Consider the following 6,698-nt stretch of genomic DNA (forward strand, 5'->3'; position numbering starts at 1 on the left):
GCTCTCTCTCATACACACATTATGATCATATTGTATATATATATATATATATATATATATATATATATATCCCCAGCAATTGAGCAGAATTTTTAGCTCTACTATGTCACACCATTCTCTTACATATATAAATCCCAGAACTATCACAGAACAAAAATAAGTGTACACTACCAATAAAGTCAATACTACCCCCATATACTGACCATATAGCCACCAGATTCCAGGTGTACACAGATGCTGCAGAGTATTACACCCGCAGACTACAGAAGAGAATACAGCAGTGGTTAGATGCAGTCACAGATAGAATACAGAACAATTACAGGATGATCTGTCTTCTCTCCTGTTACTGAGTGTTACAATCTTATTACACGGAAAGATTATTGGCCAAATCTGGCAGATATCTCCCCATGTAATAGAGACAGCGATCAGCCGAGGAGGAGGAGCTCATCTGCTGATCGGTGTCTAACACAAAAATCATCAGCTGCCGATCTTGAATGATCACAGCAAGGGCTGCACAAACAATTCTGCAGATCCCTAAATACATTCATATCCCAGACCCCTGATTAAATGGAATTCACATAACCTAATTGTCCCCCCACTTTCCTCTCCTATGTAAGTGATTACACTGCAGTTACATCCAGGGACTTAAAATGTGACATCTTTTCTGATAGGTCGGTCACTTTTTTTCCCCTTCTATATTTGGCTCGGCCATCATGAAGACGTCTCCTGATCACAACTGGTCTCCACAGAATCTGCCAGACAAACATTTTAGGCTCCTGTCTTCAGCACCATCCCCCCCTCTATACAAAGTCCCCATCTATTGCTGCACGCTGTAATAGTGCCCAATCTGTGCCCATATAATATACCCTCTCTGTATACTATATACCCGCCCTATATAGTATACATAGCCCCTTTTGTGACTTCATATACTAAATATACCCCCTCTGTGGCTGCATATACTGTCCATATACCCCCTCTGTGCACTACGTAGTTTATATAGGCCTCTTCTGTGACTCCATATAGTGTTTATATGCCCCCTATATGCACCAATTTCATATATGCCCCCTCCAGGAGCTGACATAGACTGCAGAGGGCCCCTGTGTAAAAAAATGTGCCCCTATGGTTTAGATGCCTCCTATCCTATGATGTATATTTGCAGGATGACAGTGTGACTGGGTTGGCCTGTCTCAACCCCGGAGCGATTTAAACGCGCTACGCTCCACTAGCTAGCCCCCCCGTATTGTCAGTAGCAGTGTCTTCCAAAGCGGCAGTGTGAAAGTATTAAAACAGCCCTGCGAGTTGTAGTGTTTGCAGCTGTTGTAGTTGGAATACATAAGGGGGGGGGGGGGGGGGGGGGGCATTTATCCATTATGCCCCTGACATAAAGCAGGGAGAAAGTGTAGGTTTTGCCAGATTTACTAAGAGGTATACACATCTTACTGAATCAGCAGTGTGCATAGGGACAGGGGATTTATTTAGGTGTTCACACCTGTACTGATCAGGAGAACGAGCCCAGGAGAGGACAGCACTCTGCGCAGTTAGCTTCCCACTCTGTGTCACATGATCTCAGTCAGGCTCTATAGACTTACATAGGCAATAAGTCAGAGCCTGACTCATCACGTGACCCAGAGCTGTGAGAGGACCGTGCTAAGTGTGTACTTCTCCTTGCTTGTTCTCACCGTTGGTTACAGGTCAGAACACTCAGACCTGGACTGACCAAAACTTTTGACATGTCTCCATGACATGTCCAAAAAATTTTTTTTTTATGATGACAGTGACACTTTTATTACACAGCCCGATATAGTTAGTGATATCCGTGCAATAAAGGTTGCAATAAATGTTATACATACCTGTCTGTGCTCCTGGTGTTCTTCTCACTTCTGTCCGGTCCCTGCAGCCACCGCTGGAACTTCAGAAAACCATCTCTAAAGTTACAGATGGTCTCTGAAGTTCCAGCGGTGGCTGCAGGGACCGGACAGAAGTGAGAAGAACACCAGGGAGCACAGACAGGTATGTATAACATTTATTATTTTTTCTACACAATCATCAGCCTGATTTTTAGACTGGAATAAATGACATTAATCACCTGATGATCATTGTCTGTATTACAAGGAGCGATGATCTGCAAATCGTCCTGATAACCAGCAGATTATCGCTCAGTGTAATAGGGTCCTTATATACTGTGAATATTTATCACATCCTCTTATGAATTCTTTATTGCAGCAGACAGGTTTAACCCTTACAATGCCTGCACAGATAACTAGTTCATGAGCTGCAGGAAGGCAGTAAAAGGGTTAAACTGCTGTCAGCAATAAATAAATAGGAGTTACTGATAAGGGAAAACTAGTGAATCCAGATAAAGATAAAGGATGCAGATTCAGAATCAACTTTGTTAAATCTATCCACTGGTAACTTAAGTTTAAGAAGCATTTTGGAGGTGAAAGAGCCCCTTTAAGCAGGGGTAACTAATGTGCCCTATGTGGCTACACAGGACACAGCACCGGGTGCTGCTGCTGCCTGTGTGTGCAGGGGGAGAGGATTATCAGAGCAGCCAGGGACATTGGGAAGTTCCTCTTTCTCTGTGCTCTCCCCTGCAGCCACAGGATAACACCTCTAGCCTGGGGCTCACAGAAGTCTGAGTCTGATGAGCCTCCAGCCGCTCTGGGCCCGTGCAGCTTATATGTCCGCCACTGCCCCTGTCAGGGCCCCATATAGTTGTTTTATCACCCCTCTGTGCCCCATGTGGCTGGTATATGCCCCTCTGTGTACAATTTCATTTTTCTATGGCCCCAGTGCCCCCACTAGACAAAAAAAAAAAAAAAAACATCAACTCACCTGTCACCGGCAGCTCCTCTCTTGCAGTGTTCTCCCAGCAGCTCCCTCATCCCTGATGTGTTCTCCTCGGTCTCCTGATATGTTCCGGTGCGGGCTGCCTGGTACAGAGGCTCTGCCTGCACCGGATGTGCCCCGCAGCCTCAGTCATTAATCCGTGTGTGTGAGTCTTACACGGGGTGTACATCTGGTGCAGGCAGAGCCTCTGTACCAGGCAGCCCACACCGGAACATGTCAGGAGACCGAGGAGGACACATCAGGGATGAGGGAGTAATGACACCTCCCTCCCTCCTCGCTGTGAAGTAGGACGTCCTCAGCGGCCCCTCAGCTGTCAGCAGCGGATGGCCGCAGCCGCGCTGTGCGTATCCCAGGTTTCGTTTTTTTTTCACTCTTCCGGCGTACCCCCTCAACCTGCGCCGCGTACCCCAGGGGGTAACGCAGGTTGAAAAACCCTGTACTACACTGTATCGCTGGGATTTGTAGTGCATCCTGCATAGAACTTCACTGCTCATTGTATTGGGGTGACAGAAAGTGTGTACAGTTGGTGCCCATACCAGATAGCACCCCTTAAACTAGTGTGTACTAAACTGTATCGCTGGGATTTATAGTGCATCCTGCATAGAACTTCACTGCTCATTGTATTGGGGTGACAGAAAGTGTGTACAGTTGGTGCCCATACCAGATAGCACCCCTTAAACCAGTGTGTACTACACTGTATCGCTGGGATTTGTAGTGCATCCTGCATAGAACTTCACTGCTCATTGTATTGGGGTGACAGAAAGTGTGTACAGTTGGTGCCCATACCAGATAGCACCCCCTAAACTAGTGTGTACTAAATTGTATCGCTGGGATTTATAGTACATCCTGCATAGAACTTCCCTGCTCATTGTATTGGGGTGACAGAAAGTGTGTACAGTTGGTGCTCATACCAGATAGCACCCCATAAAATAGTGTGTCCTAAACTGTATCGCTGGGATTTGTAGTGTATCCTGCATAGAACTTCACTGCTCATTGTATTGGGGTGACAGAAAGTGTGTACAGGTTGGTGCCCATACCAGAGAGTGAGGAACTGGTGGATGAGGACGAGGTGACCGGCCCACGAACTGGGTGGATAAGCCTAGTGAAGACCGTGCTTCTGAGGGGGGGCAAGTTCACCTGCAGGACCAGTTGGAAGAGGAAGAGGGGTGGGCAGAGGGAGAAACAGGGTCAGAGCGAGTAGATCAGCAACTGTTTCATGGAGTCAAACTCCCGTGGCCAGGGCTAGATGTTCCCAAGTCTGGAGGTTTTTTAAAGAAATTGCAGATGACCGACGGACTGTAGTGTGTAACGTGTGCCATGCCAGGATCAGCAGGGGAGCCACCACTACCAGCCTAACCACTACCAGCATGCGCAGGCATATGAGTGCTAAACACCCCACTCAGTGGAACCAAGGCCGTTCAGTGACTGCAAGTCGCACTCCTGCTCCCTCCCCTGTGTCACGTGCTGGCTCTGTCAGTCCCCCCGCCCAGGCCCCAGGCACGAGCGCCTCCCATGCTACACACACCCCTTCACCTCCACTATGCTCCACACCCTACAGCAAGGTGTCCAAGCGCAGCGTTCAACTGTCCCTGCAGCAACTGTCCCTTGCCTTCATGTTGGCTACTGCTGGGCCTTTACTGGTATCCATGTTGACTACTGGTGTGCCTGCCCTTGCCTCGTTGTTGAAGGGCCTTAACTGGCATCCATGTAGACTATTGGTGTGCCTGTCCTTGCCTCGTTGTTGCTGTGCCTTAACTGGCATCCATGTAGACTACTGGTGTGCTTGCCCTTGCCTCGTTGTTGCTGGGCCTTAACTGGCATCCATGTAGACTACTGGTGTGCCTGCCCTTGCCTCGTTGTTGCTGGGGTTTAATTAGCATCCATGTAGACTACTGATGTGCCTGCCCTTGCCTCGTTGTTGCTGGGCCTTAACTGGCATGCATGTAGACTACTGGTGTGCCTGCCCTTGCCTCGTTGTTGCTGGGCCTTAACTGGCATCCATGTAGACTACTGGTGTGCCTACCCTTGCCTCGTTGTTCTCTGTGTCCTCACTGCCATACTCTGATGTCACACTACGTCTGCGGACGAACGGCACTGGTTGCCGGAGGCCTGCCGATCGCGCCCCCGCCAACCAGCCAGCTATTTTTTTTTTTATTTTTTTTTTTTACTCTTACGCTACTGTGTCAGGCCTAATTTTTGTGAGGATCCGCGCCTGCCTAATCTAAAGGCCGGTAATGGCCACTTTATGTTTTTTTATTTTCTAACCTTCAATTTAAATTTTAAAATCAAATCGACTTCAATTCAAGTGCAATTTTGCAGGGCTGTCTGGTCATCTATTGTATCTATTGTATACACGCCACTGTTCAAAAGAACAGACAGTGATAATGGTGGATCCTAATTTAGCATCCTTGTGTTATCCATTTCGATACATTTAATCTGTGGATGTCAACTTGCGGGGGTTCTCTGCCGTCCTTTCATTTTTTAGCTCGGGCCTCTTAAGAAGACTGTATTGTTATTCTTAGTCCCTACCTTCAAAGAGATGCCTATCACGCACAACTGCATGAGGGTGTGAGGCTAAGGGCCCTATTCCACAGTAACGATAATCGTCCGGATCGGCCCATTTGGCCCGATTCGGCCGATTATAGTTCGGTGAAATAGAGAGAACGATCAGCCGATGATCGTGTCATCGGCTGATCGTTCATTTATGGCCAGACCTAAAATCATCCTTCCCCCACCGCGCATCGCTACGGTTGAATAGCGGTGCACGGCGGGCGACCAACGATTTCACAGCAGCAGCAGCAGTAATACATTACCTGCAGGTCTTCTCCGCGCTGTCTTAATCCCCGGGTCCCGTGCTCTCTTCAGAAAAGGCCCCGGTCAGCTGACGTAGTGCTCAGCCAATCACAGGCCGGGACCACCGCGGCCTGTGATTGGCTGAGTGTGGCCTATCAGCTGACCGGCCATTCAGAAGATAGAGAGCGTGGGACCCTGGGATGAAGACAGCGCGGAGAAGCCTGGACAGGTAATGTATTACTGCTGCAAGGACTGCAAGGACATCGGTAACGATGTCCCTGCAGCCCTCGCTCAACGATCATCGGGCCGTGGAATAGGCCCAGTAAACGAGTTGAGATCTAGCAGATCGCCGCTCGTTTACATCGTTGATCGGGCCCTCCTCAGCCCGTGGAATAGGACCCTAAATCTAGCCATAATCCGGCTATTTTATTCTTAGGCGCAGCAGCGCTGCCGTGGGTAAGCGCCAACAGGTGGTGCTCAAACTGCTGAACAGCACCTTCTACCTTCCTTGGATGTTTTAGCCGCTTTGAAAGCAGGATTGACCTGGCCTTTTACTAGTAGCTTTTTTCCTTCCTTGGATGTTGTAGTAGCCTTTTTGAAGGCAGAATTGACCAGGTCTTTTCAATAGACAGGCTACCGCACTTGCCATCTCTTAGAGACTCTTTAAAGGATTGAAAGTGTATTCGATCAAATTCCGTGGCCTCTTAAGCAGACTATATTATTTTCACTTGATTATTTGCTGATATGTTTCGTGTGTAGTTGGCCGAGCCTTGTTCTGTTTTTAATGGCTCGACAGCCTGCTATATGTAGCCGATGTTGGTCACCCTTCTCTTGGATGTAAGAATTTCCTAATTTGTGTGTGCACTTGTTGTTCTGTACACATTCTCCCTGTGTCGTATTTTGTTCTTTCTATGCAAAATTGTAAAATCAATAAAATCTGATTTACCAAAAAAAAAAAAAAAAAAAAGCAGACTATATTGTTCTCTGTGTCCTCACTGCCATGCTCTGAAGTCACACTACGTCTGCGGAGAAGCAGGACTGGTTGCAGGGGGCCT

Source organism: Dendropsophus ebraccatus, unplaced genomic scaffold, assembly GCF_027789765.1.
Source record: "Dendropsophus ebraccatus isolate aDenEbr1 unplaced genomic scaffold, aDenEbr1.pat pat_scaffold_804_ctg1, whole genome shotgun sequence".
Classification (NCBI taxonomy): Eukaryota; Metazoa; Chordata; class Amphibia; order Anura; family Hylidae; genus Dendropsophus; species Dendropsophus ebraccatus.